Source organism: Drosophila subobscura, chromosome U, assembly GCF_008121235.1.
Source record: "Drosophila subobscura isolate 14011-0131.10 chromosome U, UCBerk_Dsub_1.0, whole genome shotgun sequence".
Lineage (NCBI taxonomy): Eukaryota > Metazoa > Arthropoda > Insecta > Diptera > Drosophilidae > Drosophila > Drosophila subobscura.
The window spans coordinates 13076809-13097670 of record NC_048534.1 but is presented as its reverse complement, the minus strand read 5'-3'; positions in this window follow the sequence as shown (position 1 = coordinate 13097670).

Here is a 20862-nt window from a genome sequence, read left to right as displayed (position 1 = left end):
AACCTCTCATGTGAATACCCTTGATAGAGGGTACTTGGCACTTGGCTGCACTGCGGCAGTTCGTAACGTATACGCAACGTGTTCACCATCTCGCCCTGTCTTCTCGACATGCTCTTTCCACACGACGAGAGCTTTGTCTCCACAATTGCCTTCAATTGAGCTCAATTCGCTGTGGCTTTGCTTTCGTTGATTGTTGCACTTGACTTGATGATGATCAGCTGATGGCAGAGCCAAAGTTACAGCCAGCAGCACTCCAGTGTGCGTGTGTGTGCGTGTGTGTGTACCAGAGATCAATATATGTTAATGTTGACCCACTTTGAGAGCAACAAAAAACGTTAATAGATTTCCGAAACAGGTTCTAACGAGGAAATCAAACACAAAACAGCAAGACGGACGAGCGCTGCTGCTGCTGCTTGCTGCTGGCTGACCAAGCCCAGAAAATAAACCTAAACCAATAAAATTAAGCAAATAATATCAGTTTTCTGATACCGAGATGCCACCACATGCCGCTCGCAGTTTAAGTAACTTGGCGCGAAATAAAAAACACCTTAAATTAATAGAGCCGTTCAAGGTTTTCGCTGTCTCAGTCTCAGTCTCAGTCTCCTCCGGAGTTGGTCCGGTTGCCTCTTGGCCCCGCGGCGCAACACACACCAAAACAATAATATATTATGCTAGAAAAATAAATAAAAGACACCAAAAAAAAAGACAAACGCCGTTTGTTTCAGTTGGGTCAATAGACTTTTTGGTTTTGACTTCGGCTTTTGTGGCTTGTCTGTTTGATTATGAAAATGTATGCCTAACGGGAGTTTTGTTGTTGCCAAGAGAAGCCAAAAGGTCATCTTTTGAGTCGCTTTTAGCTGCAGACACACAGACACGACCCCCCTCCACGCTGTCGTGTCTTGCTGCTTAACGTTTTATGGTAAAATTCCACATTAAAGTGGAGACAAATCTTGTATTTGGTGGAAAACTACTGCAGCTCTAGAAACAAATGAAATTCAAGGCAGTGAGTGCAAGAATCGTTAGAGATTTCATTGAAAGTGCTCGCATAATGAAAGAGCATAGAGAATGATGCCCAATCCCATTGGGTTTGCTTTAATTTGTGCACGCACCGAACAGCGTAATCGAATCCACGCAAACTCCTGATTATTCCCTACGATTTCCCATGAATTCCAATCCCATTTCATTGACTAACAAATCGGCAGAACGCAGAAACTTGTGCTGACACGAGTTGTGCGTTTTCTTTTGACATGGAAAGTTAGTTTTTCAGCGAGAGAGGGGTGCGAGGAGGGTGCTGCATTAATCATACGCCTCATTGGTCAGCAATCAGGGGAGATGGCAAGGGGACAAGGGGACAAGGGGACAACCACCTGAGCAATCTCCGTGTCTTGTTCTGACTCCCCGGGGCGGATTGTCAGAGAGAAAGGCCAATCAAGGCAGACACGAGCGCTGTGCCCGTGCCCATGTCCGTGTCATGCTCCAGCCTTGATCCATCATCAGGCATGTGGCCCCCGCACTCTCATCCTCATCCTCATCCTCATCATCGTCAGCGTTGGGCCTTATCCTGTGTCACATCCTCTGCTGGGTAGGTGTAAGCCAATTTGCTGAGGCAATGTTCGATTGGGGCTCCTGCCCAGCCTTTCCCTGGAGCCCCTCTGCTCCTTCCTTCTTGCAGCTCGTCTAACGAAGCAGCGGCAGAGGGATGGGCTGTAGCCGGGCATCGAGGGATGCAGCATCCCCAAGCCAGAGGCGACCACGCCCCCGCTTAGTAGCGTCGTCGTTCAGTTACGTGTGGCCCGCAGAGGGGACTAGCAGTGGGCTTATTACTCAATCGATAGAAGAAATTACATCCCACTCGGCTCTTCTTTTGCTTTGTTTTGCATTATGAAATTGCTCCATTTCTGTGCGTATATATCTGGATTTTGGTATGCTGTAAGCGCTCTTGAGATGTGTCACAGGCAGCAGGATCTGTTTGCGACAGGATAAGATATGAGCTAACAGCCTAGAGGAGCAGCTAAGGTGCAGCCTCAGGGTTATTTCCATATTTAAGATGAGTTTTCTGTGTAGAAAGTTCGTTGAGGGAGCAGAGAAGACATTTGAATTGCTGCCTAAAAATAATACGATAATTGCCAGAGTTAAGGATCTACCAAAAAGCATTCCAATTGCTTCGTTTTCATAGTCAGAAATGGGGAATATTTTTGTGGCTGCATAAGGTCTGAAGGAGTGGACTTCTCTGCTATTTTTGGACACATATTTTCCCTTCATTTCTGCTGATGCTGTGGCGCCTGTGGCACTTGTCACTGCTCCATTGCCTAATTGATAGTTAAGCCAGCGCGCAGGCACCACCATCAGCACCATCATCATCATCGTGTTCATTTGGAGACAAAACCCATCGTCAGTGCAACATCATGATGAGCAGCAAGTGCGACTGTGGCTGGGATGCTGCAGCAGCCTCCTCTGGCATTGTTGATTTCGCTTCGTGTTACAGGCAGTGCCTCAAATTTCGCGACATGATTAATATCTGTGCATTAATTAGACGCCGCCTCGCTGTCATGACTCATCCACTGCCTGGCAGTTGTCTCTAGATCCCCAATAACTCCCCTCCCCCCCCGGCTCACGCCTGCTCATTAGTCTGCGGAGTAAAATGTGCCCTGAGACTTGAGGAACAACAACAAAGTTTTTCCCCTCTGGCAGCTGCAGTTTGTAATGGAAAAAGGGAAGAGAAAGTGCAGGGATAGTGGGGAGTCTGAAGGGTTTTTCTGAACAAGATGAAGTGCCATATGTTTGCATTATTTGTGCACAGATTGGGTGCAATTTCAGTGCAAGTTCTGCCCAAAGGTAAAGTCTTGAAATGATTTCCTGTGCCTAGAGTTTCCTCCTGAATCCAGGTGCTGAAACTCCCAACTTCGGCTAAACATTTTAGTTGTTGGGGGTTCATTTTGGGGTTCATTGAAAGAGCTTGAAAGAGCTTTCTATTCCAAGTTGTCGCTTCAAGACCTTCGCTGAGCCCCACACACACAGCATTTAAAATTCGTTTGACTTGACCTCTTATCCCACACGCCCACGCGCCCAAATCCATATCTGAAAATCGCATTGAACCTCGCATTGAATGCACTTTGGACTACAGTCTCTTGAGGGTCTGCAACTGGTGTGTGTCAGCTGTGTGTGTCTGCTGTGTGTGTGTCTGCTGTGTGTGTGCTGTGTGTGGGTGGGCGTTGTCGCTTTATTGCAGACCAAAAACAGAAATTCAATTTACAGTCAACGACTTGTTCAATGTTTCGCTTGAACCACGTTCGCTGCCACATTCAATGGCTCGTGCAGTGCCCCTTCAATGCTTTAGCTAAGGAGTGCAGGAATGTTGGTTGCCTTCTTATAAATGCCTACCAATAGGTGTCGTAACTTGCCAGAAATTTCATACAATCTTTATAGAAAAAAGCTCTAAATGTGTCTGTAAATTCTCTATAAATGCAGTGCCAACTCTCTGTCATGTCTTCTCTGCTCTTACCTTCTCTTCTAGCTCTGTTCGTAGCGCCTCTAACCTCTCTCTTATCATTCCTCCCACAAGCACTGTCGAAAATCCCTCCTAATGTCTATGGAAATTGCTTTCAATCTGCCCCCTAAATACCTTCAATCTTCTGTCATGCAAGCCACAACCCATCTACTCTCTTAGCTCCCTCGATTTCCCTCGCAACTCCCTGCTATCAGTCCTGCTCGCAGCTCTTTTTCTCTTTTCTCTGTTGAAACTCAATGTGTGATGTCTTGTCAGTGGCCTGCATCACCTGTGTGACAGCTGCTGTCAAACATGGTTTAGATGGTGCCACAGATACGAAATGATCAAAAACACAGCGAGAAAAGGGGGCAAAGACTAGGGAAAAACACAGAGAAAAGTGGGGAAAAGCCCAGCACGACACAGCAAAGACTGTCGAAAAATCGAGCAAAGAGTGTGGATTTGTTGGTTGGTTTTGGTACTGCTCAAGGCTTACGCAATGCATTTGCTGCTGCAACACAGTGACTGCAACACAGTGACTGCAAACAGTAACTGCAAACCGAAGAAATACTTATTAATGCGTATGTAAATTTTGTGTTCGCAAACAAAAATCCTATGAGGAAATCCTAGGGGCAGCGGCCAACGCAAAACGAATGAATGAATGAATGACTGACTAAATGAATGAGTGTATGAGTGTATGAGTGTATGAGTGTGTGTGTGTGTGTGTGTGTGTGTGTGTGTGTGTGCAAAATATTTGAATAATTGACAGGCGGCAAGCCAGAAACTTTGTTGCTATTATTTCTGGCGTTTTTCTTTTGTCGAAAAGGCAGTCACAGCCACAGACACAGCCACAGACACTGCCGGACATACTCGTATGACTCGCGTCGACATGCGGGGGCGTTGCTTGGTGTCTGGTCTACAAAATTACTACACCTCGCCCCCTGCCCCACAGCTATTCGTTGGCCAACAAATATTTCGCAAATAACAAAAATTGGCACAAAAACAAAACATAGTTTGGGGGCAAGACGCTGCTTGAGATACACTAGAAACAAAATAAATCGATCACTTGAGGGGTTCTATGACTAAAAGCGCAGGCGATGCCCAACATAAATATGTAAGAAATGAATCTGAAAGAAAAACTGAAGTTCTAGGAAAACTCCCAACATATTTTCTGAGTTTTAGGAGTTTTTTCACAGAAGGGAGAGAATCAGAGAGCCAGAAAGAAGAGCTACATATAGTACATACATTTGTACATAAATATATGTATGTATGTATGTAATAGTTGCCGCTGTGAATGTACCTGCAATACCAACAGTTGCATTACAAATTCAACAGCTGAAAATTGGAAAAATGGCGGAAAATGGGCAAATGGGCATTCACCTGAAAATGTCACAGGCGGCACTGAGCGAAAAATTACTCTTTGGCCAAACCAAAAAATATGCAATCATTTGGCAGTAATAAAAATACGTTAAAAGTGGCTACTAAATGCGTAATATTAGTTAATTATTGCCACTAAATAAACACAAACTCGTGCTGTGGTAGTGGCATGATTATCAATGGTTACCCATGGGTTTAATGGATTTTTATGATACATTCATGATCCGTGCAGTCTGTCCATTGATTTTAATGGATTTCCATGCATTTGGGCGAAGTTTTGGACGAAAACACTAAAATGTCTTCACAAGTCAATGAACTTTTGAATAACAAATAACAATTGGAGCTTTGAGCTCCTCGATGGAAAGATATAAAATCAAAAATTAATACTTTAAAACTGCCAAGAGAAGGTTTTTTCTATCTGAAACGAACTGCAACTGTTTTCTGTACCATTCAGAAGTTTACTTTCTTCCAAATTCAATGTACAAATAAGGGCTAGAATCTGCACTCTATTTGAAGTATCTGCCATTGGGTTGTGAAGTCATTTCAGAGTAAAGAACAACTGAATCATCAGCTGCTGCTGCTGCTGCTGCTGCTGTTTATGGAGTAACACATTTGGACAAATATTGGCATATAAATGATTCAAGAACTGATATAATTATAGACATAAGAATAAACAGATAAACGTACCAGAAAAAACCACAAAAGGCTCTCTCTCATCTTTTATTATTGTATCTGAGACAACAAAGATACAAAAAGATGACTCACTCTTTGAGGGGAATACCAAATAGTGCAGTTGGCTCCACTATTTGCAACTCTCATTAAGTATTTGCCAATTTTCTCTCAGTGCATGGCCAGCCGCCTGCTGATTAGTTGTTGCTTTTGCCTTTTGACCAGCAGCGAAAATTGAAACAACAAAAAAGCGACACAGCGACAGAGCGTGGAGAGTGCGAAAGAGAAAAAGATTAAATTGGAAAAGTTCGCGGAAAATGTCAGTTTAAATTATGCCTCAAAATGGACATGTGAATTGACATGTGGCTGTGCCAATTTATATTGAAAAGGCTTTTCTATATATAACACAGCAATGTTCATGGACAGATGCAACGGCTACAGGCAGGGGCTTTGGCAAAGGGCTTTCCACGCCCTCCTCCCATTGCTCCTACTTTTATTTCTTTTTTTTTTCTGCTTTTGGTTTTTCAATTAAAATATGTAAATCCTATACGAATGGACATGCGTTGCGTTTGCCCATGGATTAAATTCAATTTAATTAAAAAATCGGTTTCTATACACAAAGTGCCACGCCCTTTGGGTATACCTTGGAAGCGCGAAGTAAATTTGTTCCCTTTGCAGAAGAGCATAAGCGGATTGCTTCTTGGCTGTTCATTTAGCGTCGGGCCAGAGCATACTTTGATTTGTTTAAATATTAAATTCAATTTCTTTAACGCTGCAGGGTGTAGAAATATTACAAGAATTCTCTTTCATAAGAACTCAATTGTATGTACCTTTGCCATCGACAAACACTCTTGCAGGGCATCTTAATCATTGGCACTTGCCAATAAACTTTCTTTCTTTAGTTTTTCTCTGTGGGTTTTGGTTTTTGGCTTGTGCTTGGGCTTGGGTTCGGGGTTTGTGGGAAATGGTGGCCATAAAAATGCATTTTCTCAAACTTTTTCGATGTGCCACCATAACGACGACACTCGGTGCGCTGGACATGAGTTTTGAACACCAATTTGTGCATGTGCCCAGAGAGTTGATGGCCACAATTGAGGAGATGGAAGAGCGGCCCTTGCCCCGAATAGGAGTGGAGGATGACCGCAATATGGCGGCCAGCCAGAGTACTTGTCCTCTCTCCATATTGCTCTGACGCGCTGTCTCCAGCGCTGTGGTTCCTGCAATGTGGTTAAGGCCAGAGCAATATCCAAAGGCTTGCCCTCGCAAACAGTGAGGACTCTCGAGAGTGCAGCCTATGCTCAGCAATAATATCAATTTCGATGGAAAAAAGCAATGAAGTGTTGCCTAAAAATAACTCAATTCTGCAGCGAAGGATAAGGAGTACATAAGAAATATTATTATTAATTCATTTATAAATGGAAAATGGAATTTGTATTGCATTGAGAGGCGAGAAGCAGCATTTCTCTCCGTAAATCCACAACCAACAAAACGTTAAACGATCCATTCATCTCTCAGAAATGTATCCCCAAAACGTACACCCGATCGATGCATCTCTGTGGTTATCTGTCCACAGAAAGCGCCCAAAGCTCATCATTAATAATGTTGCCACAGCCGAGAATCCATTTGCCACAAACCGTTGCAAATGAGTGAGAGAGATGGGTGAAAGCCCTTTTGGTTTTGCGCTCTCTTTCTCTTTCAGTTTTCCTTATTTATCGCTGGATACTGGCCCTGTCTCTGCCCCCTGCCCCCTGTCCTGCTGCTGCTGCTGTCCTGCTGTCCTGCTGCTGTGGTTGCACACTCGCAGCTCGTCCTGCGTCTCCTTTGCTGCTCTGCCACTTGGGCGTGTCCCAGCATCCTTTTCGATGCATTGAAATAAATTGCAAAATGCATTAAAAGGAAGCAAAATGCAGAGAAGGGGAGGCAAGAACTTGAGCCATAATCAATCTTCATGTGGAAATGCTTCATTGCTTTGCAGCAGAAAGCGAGCAGAGATATGGGCAGAGATATACAGAGAGGGAAATATATGTGTGGAGGAAATATTGCTCATTAAATTGAGAGTTGAGTAGGAACGGGCGGGCACATTTATGGGGTGGGGGCAATGGGCAATGCAATTAAATTTCACACACTGATGAATGCGCCTTCTCCATGGCTGCTCCTGCTCCCAAAATTGTAGCTGTAGCTGTGTGTATTATATAACCATCGACCATCCATCGATATGCACACACACACACACACACACACACTCACACGTCAATTGCAACTGTGAACTTCCCTGGAAAATATTGATCGAAAAATCAATTCTAATTAAATTGTCAACGTTTTACGCCCCATTGCGGCTTGTGCCCTGCCACCTGCCGCCACCCTACATCGAAAATAACTGATTATGTGCACATGTAATATCCATGTAGCAGTAACTACATATTTACTGTACATATACATATGTACTGTATGTAATATTTATGTACATGCATTTTGTATCTTTGCGTCTCTCCATCCCATCCGCTTATGCGTAATTGCATTTTCAGCTCATTTGGGCTCTGGCTTCGCTCTGTTTTCACTTGATTCGCTTTGCCACAAACAAAGTTACGTGGCCTGAGAGAGTTTTAAATGTGCGACTAAACAAATTAGCAGGAGACCAGGACAAATGTAAATGTTGCGTGGATGTGGCCATGGATGTGGCATTTGCCATTTGGATGATGATGATGATAATGATGAAAATGTGGCGCTTAAGCGTGCCACGCGGTCAGGTTTCGGTGTCTGTCTCTCTGCCTGCCTGCCCGTATTTAAGCTGATTTAAAACGTTTGCTAATTGGTTCAGAGTTTTGCTGAACTAAGTACTCGCCTGGGAGATGGACCAAATGTGGATTGGATTAGTCAGTATTTGAGGGAGAGATTTTGATTGAAAATGCGAATTTAATGCAGGGAATAGAAGCAGAAGGAGTTGGAAAGCACTCTAAATGGCTTTTGCATATAATTTCAATTAAATTGTTAAACTCTTTGCGAAACTAATCACATGTAGATACATTGGTTTGATCTTTTTGATCTTCTCTGAATGAAATCGCTTTGTGAAGTGCCTCTAACTGCCCAACCTTTTTATAATCCTTTTTTCTGTGCGTGTTTGAAACTAAAGAAATTTCTTGCTTTATGTAGGACACTGCTAAAGCTGATCTCCAATCCTGTACTTCATTCTGAAACCTCCTTATGGGACCCATAAAACTGTGCTAACAAAGTGTAGAAATATCTCTAATAGCAAATGGTATCCAGAAATGGCTTGTAGCTTCTCGATGATTATGTTTCTGTACAGCTTTTCGTGTGGGAGCTTTCAGTATTTGAAATTGTTTTATTCTCTCTCATTTTTTCAGTAGAAATTTCTCTATGCATTTTACTGGTTTGTCAGATACTGCTATATTTAGTACTATTTCCCAATGATGTGGTTTTTTTTTCGTATGGGTTTAATGCTTACATATTAAATATCTACAAATTGTAACTTCCAATCCCTTGAGCTGTACTATTTGCTCGACTGTACCATTTGTAACGGACACGGGAAGTGTCGTCTCGTCAGCACTCTCTGTCTACTAAAGGTTGGCCGGCTAGGCTCAGGGAAAATGGGGTGGGTGTTGTGCTGCGAAAACGAACTCCGTCACCTAACAAAATCGTAGACAGATTTACGGGAACTGGGATCGGAATTACAAACCCGGACGGAACTTAAGGTCCACTACCTACTGTGAAGAACAAGGTGGTTGTGCTCTTCCCTCTTGACCCACCCTCCATGTAGAATAACATAAGAATATGCCATTATGGTTCTACCCAAAACCTTCTGCTGCTGCGCTATGTGCCTTAGGAACCCCTCCCAAAAATCAGATTAGAAATGCATGTTAATCGTTATAATTTTACTTTGACTTGTATAACTTCATGTTGTTTGTAACCCCATTATTTCTACCCTAACCCTTAAAACTATTTTACTGCATGTGTATATATATGTGGGGCTAATTTAAGACATAGGAATTCAAGAGAATGATCAAATATGAATAAAAATAATATAATCAAAATATAAAGTAAGAATGAATTAATTAAAGGAATTAAGTGGCATAATTGTAGTGATTGTAGTTAATAATAATTCATTTTATATATGGTTAAGCATGCATGTCTCACTGTGTAGACGCTATTCTCCTGACCCGGAGTGTATGTGTATATATGTGTGTCTACTTACAGACTTTTAAACAGCTGCTGGTGTCGTTGGGCCCAATTTCACGTTTGCAATAAAACTGTTAAAGAAATGTAGAAATATGCAAAATAACAAGAAGCGTTATGAAGAGGTATTTTACCAATACCCTTCCATGGACACAATGAGACCGATGATGCACCTTTTAAAATCTATTCTTAACTAGGCATAAATTTCATTTTTTTTTTTTTTTTATTTCTAAGTTAACGTCTAGGAATATTTAATATTATTTAACAATTTTCTTTTCTATTTTTTTCTTCGATCCATAACTTTTCATTAAATTTTCTTTTCTAGATTTTGTGATTTATTTTTCTTCCCTTAAGTGGCTTTTAGAATGTCGGCATCGAACAATTTTAATAACCTGAGAAAAGGAGAGAATAGGTGACATACGGTCAGGTGGGTCTAGTTAAATGCGCATAGGTGTATGGTCAGCCGCAAGGGCAATGACCGCTGAGCTAATTTTTCCACACCCTACATGTGCAAGCACCAACATTTTCTTTACACAAGGCGCGGTGATATAATATTTTAGATGGTTTTATATTGTCGTTGTTGTTGAGCGGCTTAATTGCGCGTGAGATATATGTATATAAACGGCTCGGTCCCGATCGCCAAGTCCATCCGTTTCTATGCCTGCAGGCAAGGTCCGGTGGCACCAAGAAGAAGGACTGATGATCGTCATGAAGCGGACCCCCCCTCCTTGAGGGGTGGTCAGGCCAGGTCAGCAATTTTCTGCCACACGTGGATCATAACCTATGTATGTACAGTACATACGTGAAATTATGTAATAAGGTCACTTTTTCATTTTCTTTGCGTACCTTATCCAGGGTTTGGTTTTAGTTTTTGTTCTTTGCAGCCACAACACTTTTCAAATGGTTTTTATTGGGTTTATGTTCCCTTTTATGGTTTTGCAGAATTTTCACCACGTTTTTCTTTTTATACGTTCTGTACGCACATTAATTAAGTCTTCCAACCTTGAATGCACTTTTTGTTCTGTGCAGCATGCACTTAGCCTAACTATTTTACCCCTCCAAAAGCTGGGTATGAGAGAGCTAAGAAGGTTCTCGAAGGGCTAGCCGTAAGCTATGCTTGCGGAGAGAAAAGCTCACATGTGAACGGCGCTCGCACGTGCAATTTCGAAAGAGCGAGCTTTTCAAGATAAAAGCTTCTGATCTTGCATTTGGGCTCTCTATGGAATGCATGTACAGTGGGGAAGGTTCAATATTTTTGCGATAAAATAAGAAGACTGTTCCCAAAAAAAATTCTTAATACAATTTTTGTCCAGACATTCTAAATTTTGTATTTTTGGTCTGCAACCTTCACACCCCCCCGCCAGATTTTATCTTAGGGTTTTGACCCAAGATAAAACTGAAACAACAACAAGGAAGGGTGCAGACTTTTGTCTCTAGCTACCAAATATCCTTAATGTTAAATTTCCCCAGCTCTTTACAGTTCAATTGAGATTGTGAACGCAACGGTAACGAACAAATCGGGCATGTCTCATTGGATGTCAACCAATCCGATAAACACGACCGGTGGTATTTGTGTTTGCAATGGGTTTCTACAATGTCGGTGTCCTGGCTGGTATCATTGCATATAGTGCAGTGTACGACTACCTCGCCGAGATTAACATTTATATTGTCAATGCTTCGCCTTACCGCCATTGTAACAAATTATGATTAAGGAAAAACGATATAGTCTTTAAGACTATGAAAGATTTTTTTTTGATTCTAAATTCGAAAATATGGGCAATGATTGTGAGGGTCTCCTATCAGGCACCAGCACAGCAGAAGGAATGTCTTCGGTTGTTATAACCTTAAGTCCGTAAGCAGAAAGAAAGAAAACAAAATTTTGTTGTTGATCCTTTCGAGAAAAAGAGGAACAGGACCGAATTTTCCAGTCTGAACAAGTCTCAATTAATCTCGAGAGAATAAAGGTCATTCATCTTCGCTACTAGGTATAGAACCAATTTACTCAGAACTATCGTTCCTAGTATCCTGATGAAATGATATAATGAAGTCTACTGTGATCTTCTTCTATGCAATATATCCACTGGTCTGGGTCCGACAATGATCAGATTCCCAGCTGTTCCGAGCTGGATATATAACACAAAACTGAACTACTTTAAAATTTGGATCAATATTGGGTTGCGGAAGGGATTGGGAAGGTTATTGGGGAAAACGTGAGGGAACCTATAACCATAGAATATATAGTTGGTAGGTACGGCCATTCGGGCCCCACGTTGGTAGATACGGACCATTTGGGCCCCACGTTGGTAGATACGGACCATTTGGGCCCCACGTTGGTAGATACGGACCATTTGGGCCCCACGTTGGGCGCCATTTATTATGTAACGGACACGGGAAGTGTCGTCTCGTCAGCACTCTCTGTCTACTAAAGGTTGGCCGGCTAGGCTCAGGGAAAATGGGGTGGGTGTTGTGCTGCGAAAACGAACTCCGTCACCTAACAAAATCGTAGACAGATTTACGGGAACTGGGATCGGAATTACAAACCCGGACGGAACTTAAGGTCCACTACCTACTGTGAAGAACAAGGTGGTTGTGCTCTTCCCTCTTGACCCACCCTCCATGTAGAATAACATAAGAATATGCCATTATGGTTCTACCCAAAACCTTCTGCTGCTGCGCTATGTGCCTTAGGAACCCCTCCCAAAAATCAGATTAGAAATGCATGTTAATCGTTATAATTTTACTTTGACTTGTATAACTTCATGTTGTTTGTAACCCCCATTATTTCTACCCTAACCCTTAAAACTATTTTTACTGCATGTGTATATATATGTGGGGCTAATTTAAGACATAGGAATTCAAGAGAATGATCAAATATGAATAAAAATAATATAATCAAAATATAAAGTAAGAATGAATTAATTAAAGGAATTAAGTGGCATAATTGTAGTGATTGTAGTTAATAATAATTCATTTTATATATGGTTAAGCATGCATGTCTCACTGTGTAGACGCTATTCTCCTGACCCGGAGTGTATGTGTATATATGTGTGTCTACTTACAGACTTTTAAACAGCTGCTGGTGTCGTTGGGCCCAATTTCACGTTTGCAATAAAACTGTTAAAGAAATGTAGAAATATGCAAAATAACAAGAAGCGTTATGAAGAGGTATTTTACCAATACCCTTCCATGGACACAATGAGACCGATGATGCACCTTTTAAAATCTATTCTTAACTAGGCATAAATTTTTTTTTTTTTCTTCTTCTATTTCTAAGTTAACGTCTAGGAATATTTAATATTATTTAACAATTTTCTTTTCTATTTTTTTCTTCGATCCATAACTTTTCATTAAATTTTCTTTTCTAGATTTTGTGATTTATTTTTCTTCCCTTAAGTGGCTTTTAGAATGTCGGCATCGAACAATTTTAATAACCTGAGAAAAGGAGAGAATAGGTGACATACGGTCAGGTGGGTCTAGTTAAATGCGCATAGGTGTATGGTCAGCCGCAAGGGCAATGACCGCTGAGCTAATTTTTCCACACCCTACATGTGCAAGCACCAACATTTTCTTTACACAAGGCGCGGTGATATAATATTTTAGATGGTTTTATATTGTCGTTGTTGTTGAGCGGCTTAATTGCGCGTGAGATATATGTATATAAACGGCTCGGTCCCGATCGCCAAGTCCATCCGTTTCTATGCCTGCAGGCAAGGTCCGGTGGCACCAAGAAGAAGGACTGATGATCGTCATGAAGCGGACCCCCCCTCCTTGAGGGGTGGTCAGGCCAGGTCAGCAATTTTCTGCCACACGTGGATCATAACCTATGTATGTACAGTACATACGTGAAATTATGTAATAAGGTCACTTTTTCATTTTCTTTGCGTACCTTATCCAGGGTTTGGTTTTAGTTTTTGTTCTTTGCAGCCACAACACTTTTCAAATGGTTTTATTGGGTTTATGTTCCCTTTTATGGTTTTGCAGAATTTTCACCACGTTTTTCTTTTTATACGTTCTGTACGCACATTAATTAAGTCTTCCAACCTTGAATGCACTTTTTGTTCTGTGCAGCATGCACTTAGCCTAACTATTTTACCCCTCCAAAAGCTGGGTATGAGAGAGCTAAGAAGGTTCTCGAAGGGCTAGCCGTAAGCTATGCTTGCGGAGAGAAAAGCTCACATGTGAACGGCGCTCGCACGTGCAATTTCGAAAGAGCGAGCTTTTCAAGATAAAAGCTTCTGATCTTGCATTTGGGCTCTCTATGGAATGCATGTACAGTGGGGAAGGTTCAATATTTTTGCGATAAAATAAGAAGACTGTTCCCAAAAAAAATTCTTAATACAATTTTTGTCCAGACATTCTAAATTTTGTATTTTTGGTCTGCAACCTTCACACATTTCTTTTGCACTCAACATTTCCCCTTTGAATTGCATTAATTCCATTTGCAATGCTAAAAGAAAATGATGCTCTAGCAGTTGCTGGCATTTGCAACTTTATGCTCGACTTTCGTATGCCAGCCATTTGCATTAAGTTCTCAACTACCCCAGGAGGAGTAGATTCATGCACACGTACACAGTCCTCGGGCAGATGGAATACATATTCCATTTGTTGTAATTTAATTACTCTGCATTTGTTGCTCGGGGAGAGGGTGTGGCAGTGGCAGAAATCCACCCATACAATCCTTTTGACGTCTCTGGAGCGCTTCTTCATCTCCGGCCTCCTGCTCCGGTCTTGGCGCTTCTTCGTGGTCTTGCTCCGGCCAGTCCATCTCCGGTTTCTGCCTCGTCCTGCTGCTCAATCTCCTGTTTCTGCTCATCCTTCTCCACACGGATTCTGCTCATCTCCTTTGTGCATGTTCTTCTGCCTCCGCCTTGGCACTGTTTCTGCTCCTGGCTGAGCTTTCTCTTGGTAATTTGCACACGCGCTCAAAAGTAGGCAATGAAAACGGTTGTCCCTTTTCGCTCTCTCCTGCACTGCTTTCTTGCCTGCGTGTGCTCTTTCTTACTTTCGGCACCTCCTGCTCCTCCAACACGCCTACTACTCCGCCACTAGCGTTACAGCCACTCGAACTAATTCTAAATGCCATTATACTGTTTCTGGCGCTTCTCCTGAGTTCTCTTTTAGCAGCTTCCATTACGTCTTCTGTTGTTTTCTTTTACTGCTTGCTCAGCAGCTTCCTCTGATGCTACTTTTGCTGATTTTTCTACTGCCTTTCTTACGTCTTTGTGTATTGCTTCAGGATGTTCCACTGATTGTTCTGCAGATTCTTCCAGGGCTGTTAATTCCACTCTCCAACTGCTCCTTTCATTCTTCTAATTCTTCTGCGGTCACTGCCTACCCTCCACCAATTCTGAAGCTACTTCTATCGACTACTTCTACTGCTTCTTCTACTGTTTATGAATTCTCTACAACTTGTACAGCTTCTTATACCAAATGTGCTGCCAGAGCTTCTGCTACAACGTTTTCCCACTGCTTCCATAAAGCCTCACCAAGTACAGTTTTTATTTTGCTCTGTCCATTGTTCTGCATATAATGCGTGTGTGTGTGTGTGTACTTTTAAAGCCACTCCCAAAGCCGTGCACAACATTTCAGCTGACATTGTTCTTGTTGCAAAAGCTTCATTAGTAGCTGCTGCACACAGAAGGGGCGACTGCAGCAATGGCAGGCAGCAAGCAGCAGCAGTTAAAAACAACAACAATGATGTGAATTTATATTGGCGGCATTAGTAAGTGCAGTAGAGAGAGAGAGAGAGAGAGAGAGACACGGCCAAAGAGAGGTAGAACTGCCGCTGCGAGTGCGATTCTGCCTCAGTCGCTGTCGCTGTCGCTGCTTACTGCGTCCTGCGTTTGGTGTGTCCTGTGTCCCGTGTCCCGTGTTCCGTGTCCCTTATCCCGTTCAAACCAACATGGCGTCGCTTCGTCTTCGTCGAACTGCTTTCATTTTCCATTTGCACGACCTCGTTTTAAGCCAGCAACCAGAGAGGCAGAGACAGAGGCAGAGTAATCGCCTCTAAGGTTGGAGTTTGAGCGAAGAGAAGCAGCTCGGAGCAGTGGCACTGGCACGAGGCATAGATGATTGTTAGCCTGTGTCTGTCTGCCTGCCTGCCTGTAGTCCACTTTTCTTTAGCTATTTTTGTCTTTTGGCTGTGTCCTCCCCTGCGTACTGCTTGCTCTCTTGGAGCTCCCGTTCTGCACTGCTTGGCACTGCTTCCTCTACAGCTTCTGCTGCTGCAATTTGTGCTGCTTGTTTTGCTGTTTTTATTATTGCTTGCCGCTGCTGTTGTTGTTTATTTTTAGCCCGCGGCTGTGGGTGGACACCACAGGACATGAAAGATAACGCTGCCCCCCATAACATTATGTATTCGACTATGTAATACCCCACCCATTCATCTGGCATTTACATTTCCCTGTGCATGTACAGGAATTTTGAGAGGCGCCTGCGCTGAAGCTCTCTCTGGGCTCCTCTCTGTCGCTGAGCACAGCGCTCTTCTGTGTGCTCCTATCTGTGTGTGGAATAAGCACAACGCAGTAGCAGGCGGGCAGCAGCGACAACAACGCTGAGCCTGAGCCCCTCCTGAGCTCTGCCTGGCTGTCTCGCATACATTTTTCATTCAATACTAGGAGCCGGGCCTGTCCCTGCCTCACTTCAGTCTCCTGTCCAGCCACCCACTTCCGGTTGCGTCACTTTGCCAGGGCTCGAAGGTTGGCTGGAATGCTCTGGGTCTGCCAGCAGCTCTGCGTCAATTCTCTCTCTTTCTCACTCTTTCTCTCGCTGTCTCTCCCCTTTTGTCGTTTTGCTGGCTTAAACTTTTGTTCAACTTTGCCCTCTGACTTTGTCGCAGACACCCATACAGGCGCAGTAGCTTGCAACTGCCACACGAACGACGTCTCTTTAATTGAGGTCGTCCCCGCTGAAGTTAATAATAAGCAGAGAGCGCACAGAGAGAGAGAGAGAGAGAGAGAGAGGATCCTGCAGCCGCAACGACGAGCCATGGGCGCCACCAGCCGCCACCCACTGGCTGCTGTATCTCTCTCCCTGTGTCCCTCTGTGGCTCTGCTTCTCTGGGGATTTTATATAATTTTAAAGCCTCTGCCAGCTGCAAGTTCTTCTGTCGCAGAGCGACGACTGCAATGGCAAATGCCCTGCCATGTCCGGCGGCCCAAGGCTTTAAGTGCGCATCGCATTATGTAAAATGTTCGTACACTGCACACATGCCGGACTTGGGCCACGAAAATAATGAAACAAATTTAAGTGCAGGTCCTTTGAGAGAGACAGAACCAAAATCAGCTGCAGATGGAAATGAATTCTTGAATGCGTTTTGGGAATTAAGTCGAACTTAGTTTGTGGAATGCAATGGGGAATGAACTTTGTGGCGGAAGCAAAAGAGAGTTTGAGATTCTGTAGATGCCTTTAGGTGGGAGCTTAAGATTCAATGGAGGTTATAGAAGAGCAACTTCTACTCCAACATCTGCTTTAACTATGAAAATATCTTAGCAGCAGGATAACTTTCAGAATTTCTTAGACAAATTAAAAATCCCTGAAGATCTTTAAAATAATGTAAAATGTAAAAAGTAAAGGCCAGCAAAATATGTTGGGAATACAATTTCAAAGAAATTTCAAGTCCTTTCTGATACATTTTCCATGTAAATAGTCATTTGTGCCTACCAAAATTGTTACCTTAAATGTATTGGAAGCTCATTCAATGGATTTAAATCTAAAGATAAAATTTTGTTGCACAGCAAAGCACCAGCAAAGCTTTTAAGCCATCATTATCAACCATTAGACTTCCTCTTTCTTTTGTCTTTATCTTTGTTTATTCCCTAATCTTCCGCTTAGCTCCAGGGGCTCTTTGCTTTTAATAAGTTTTGTTGCGTATCCTCCTGGGCGTATCAGACATTTTGCCAACAAATTCGAGCCATTTCAGTCATTTACCATTTACCTTCCCTCCCACGGGCTGCGTTTTAGGGAAAAAGTTTAAACCTTTGGGGCAAGTCCCTCTCTGTCTTTTGGGTAAAAGTTTTATCTAATTCCTTTGGCAGAGAATAGCCATTTGTACGTCCTCATGTCCTGTCATTCCCGTGTCCTTCAACTTTGTGCGAGGCTCCAATGGGTCTGCCAGGATGGATGCTGCTGCTGCCTGCCGCCTGCCGCCTGCAGCTCCTGATGTTGATAAATTTCACGCCCTGCAGGCGGACACCAGCCAGGGAATTCGCTTCCCCTGAAATTACTTTGACTGCAGTCCTTTCCTGCAGAGCACGGGGGTTGGCAGGATGCCGCCCAACAATGATTGAATGAAAGGCTAAAAAAGGATTTCAGGAATTTCTCCACTCTGTGTACACACACACAACTGTGTGTGCAGTGCTGTGGGTGTGTGTATGTACTGAGGGTGTGTGTATGTACTGAGGGGATTCCTGCCCCACCAAATCCCATCTAGAGCCCATCCACCCATTCGAAACATACACAGAAATAACCTCAAACAAGGACGTTCGGTGAGAAACTTTTTGCGAGCACAGGGGATGGGGTGCTGCTGCTTCTTATGTATTACATAAGGCGTGTGCGGTGTGCGGTGTGCGGTTTGAGCTCCCACCACTCCCAACACACACACGAAAACATGACAGTAATGCAATTTACAGACGCCCCAAAAGCTCTCTGCCCGCCGCTCTGCAGCATTACTTCGCTGCTCCGCCACACCACCCCACTCCACCCACACACACACACACACACACACGTATAGGGTGTAGGAGTATGTGTGCCGCCCAACCCTCGTGCGGTCGAAATGGCGCAACAAATGTTGCTGGGGCTGCCCCTGCCCTGCACCGTGCACCGTGCCAGCGTTCACGTTATGGCCCCTAAAACCGGGCGGACTTTTAGCTGAATTGATTTTTCTGTGGCACCTCCAGTGCGCATGCCGGGCACTCGCTCTCGCTCGCTCTCTCTCGCTCTCGCTGTCTCTGGACTCTGCTGGGACTGCATTTTCATACATCATTCGAGTGCCACCCGCAACCGCCTCTTTTGAGTCACATGCCACACAGAGTGCTGCTGCTGCTGCTGCTGCTGCTGCTGCTGCCTCTGTCTCTGCTCGCTGCATGCTCTGACCTGAGCAAACGTTGCTACTTTCTGCTGCCTGTGGACTGGAAACTGCAGCATCAACAGCAGCAGCAGCAGCAGCAGCAGTCTCGCAAATCCTACATATGTATATTTATGGGAATATATTTATGTACATGGATGTATCTGGTATCTGCCGCACATACTCGTTTCTGTATATGTTTGGGGGATTGCTGGCGTCCGTGCCTCCGTTTTCCCGCTCAGTGCTGCTCGTTCTATATGGCCTGGCCATATTTTAAGTGCTTCTGCTTAAAGCGCTTAATGCGGCTTTAAAAAATCGTTCCTTGTGCCCAGAGAGACACATGGGGCAAATGCAGGGGAAAAGTTGGATGCAGAGAAGAGATAGAAATGCAGGGAAAACCCAGAAGTACAGAGAGAAGACACCCAAGGATAGATATGTAGATGTAAAACGATGTAGAACGATGGATTGGTAAATGTAAAAATATAGTTGATAGATGGATAGATAGATGATAGATGGGAGAAATCAGCTGGCTGCATCATGCTGTGGGGATCCCCACACAAATCACAATCTTAAACGAGAATTCATCTCTCAGTTTCTCTGTGTCTCCAGCTTTTGGGATTAGGTTCAGCTTATTCCTATGGCTGGCTTTTATCTATAAATTAAGCACACGACTCTTCTTATTGGAAAGTTAATTTTCTAGTTATTTGTTTTCCTGCAGAGTTCATAATTAATTATTTCTCTGAGTTACGGTTAAAGAATTTATTTGAAATACATACGTAAAAGTTCGCATTTCATATTTTATTTTTTCACTTGTGAATCGAACATTGGAAAACGCTTTTGATGGGACTTGGGACTTTCTTCTTTGATGGATACTCCCATTCTCTTACTTCGAACTCAATTCTTTGTAGGAGAAATCTCTGAAAACAAAATCTGAATGATGCACAAATTTGCATTAATATAATTATAATTATTATATATTATGCACAGACTACAAACTGCAATTCTTCGAATCAAATATCTAGAAACCTTGAACTTTGGGCTAGGGAAACCCTCTACAAATTCAAAGAATTTCATGGAAAGGGAACCTTTCTGGCAAGAGCGAAATGATCACAAGAATTTCGTCACTGATGGATGATAGATATCCGGGATAGATGAATCTTGGTAGATATGCGTAACGAAATGGATACAGGCCACAACCCCTTTGGCTGCAGCTTCCCTTACGTTTGACAGCAAGAGGGAGATTCCCTTGATATTTGTTAAGATTAAAAGTTATTCCATATTACACAGCACATTCCCTGTCAATGGAATGCAAATGAGAGACTATGACTGCGACTGAGGACTTGGGACTGGGAGTATGGATGCAGGGTTGCTCGGAGGGGGGCAGGGCTGGGGCTTATCGACACAACAGATTAGCACGCAACACACCAGCGAGATGAGAGAGAGAGAGAGAGAGAGGGGAGACCCAGCAAGCAGAGACAACGACGACGATGACCCGTTGGATCGATCGTTTAAGCAGTGCTGTGCCGTGCCATTGAACGCGTTCGTAAGCCTCAATTGTAAATCGATCTGTGTGCAACACCAAAAAAAAAAGAAGAGACGAGAAACCTTCTGCCAAAAAGTAGCTGCATAATCCATACTTTTCCATATCTGCTTATATAGCCTATAAAAACACACAACGCACGTTTACTGCTTGCTCTGTTTGCATTTTGGGAATTTCTACATATTTCAGAGGGATAGGAAGAGAGAGGGAGATGGAAGAGGTACTGTTTGTGTGATCGTTCTCTTTCTTCAGCAAATACAATGAGAATGGAAAACAACATTTAGCAAAAGGTCGCGCCTGCTTTTCGGTTCGTTATTTCAGGACCCTAACACCACGACGACGACGACGACCCTCAAGTCATTCCACGGCGTCCGTCCTTCAATGGAGTTGATATACGGCACCGATGAGAGTTCGTTTCGAGCCTTTTGCGCGTTAATTTATTTTATTGGGGGTTGGTTTCGGCTTCACCATCTTTAATGGCTTTGTTTCCAGGCTCCTTTTTGGTTCCAGGTAGAAATGAGGCTTAATCTGTCATTC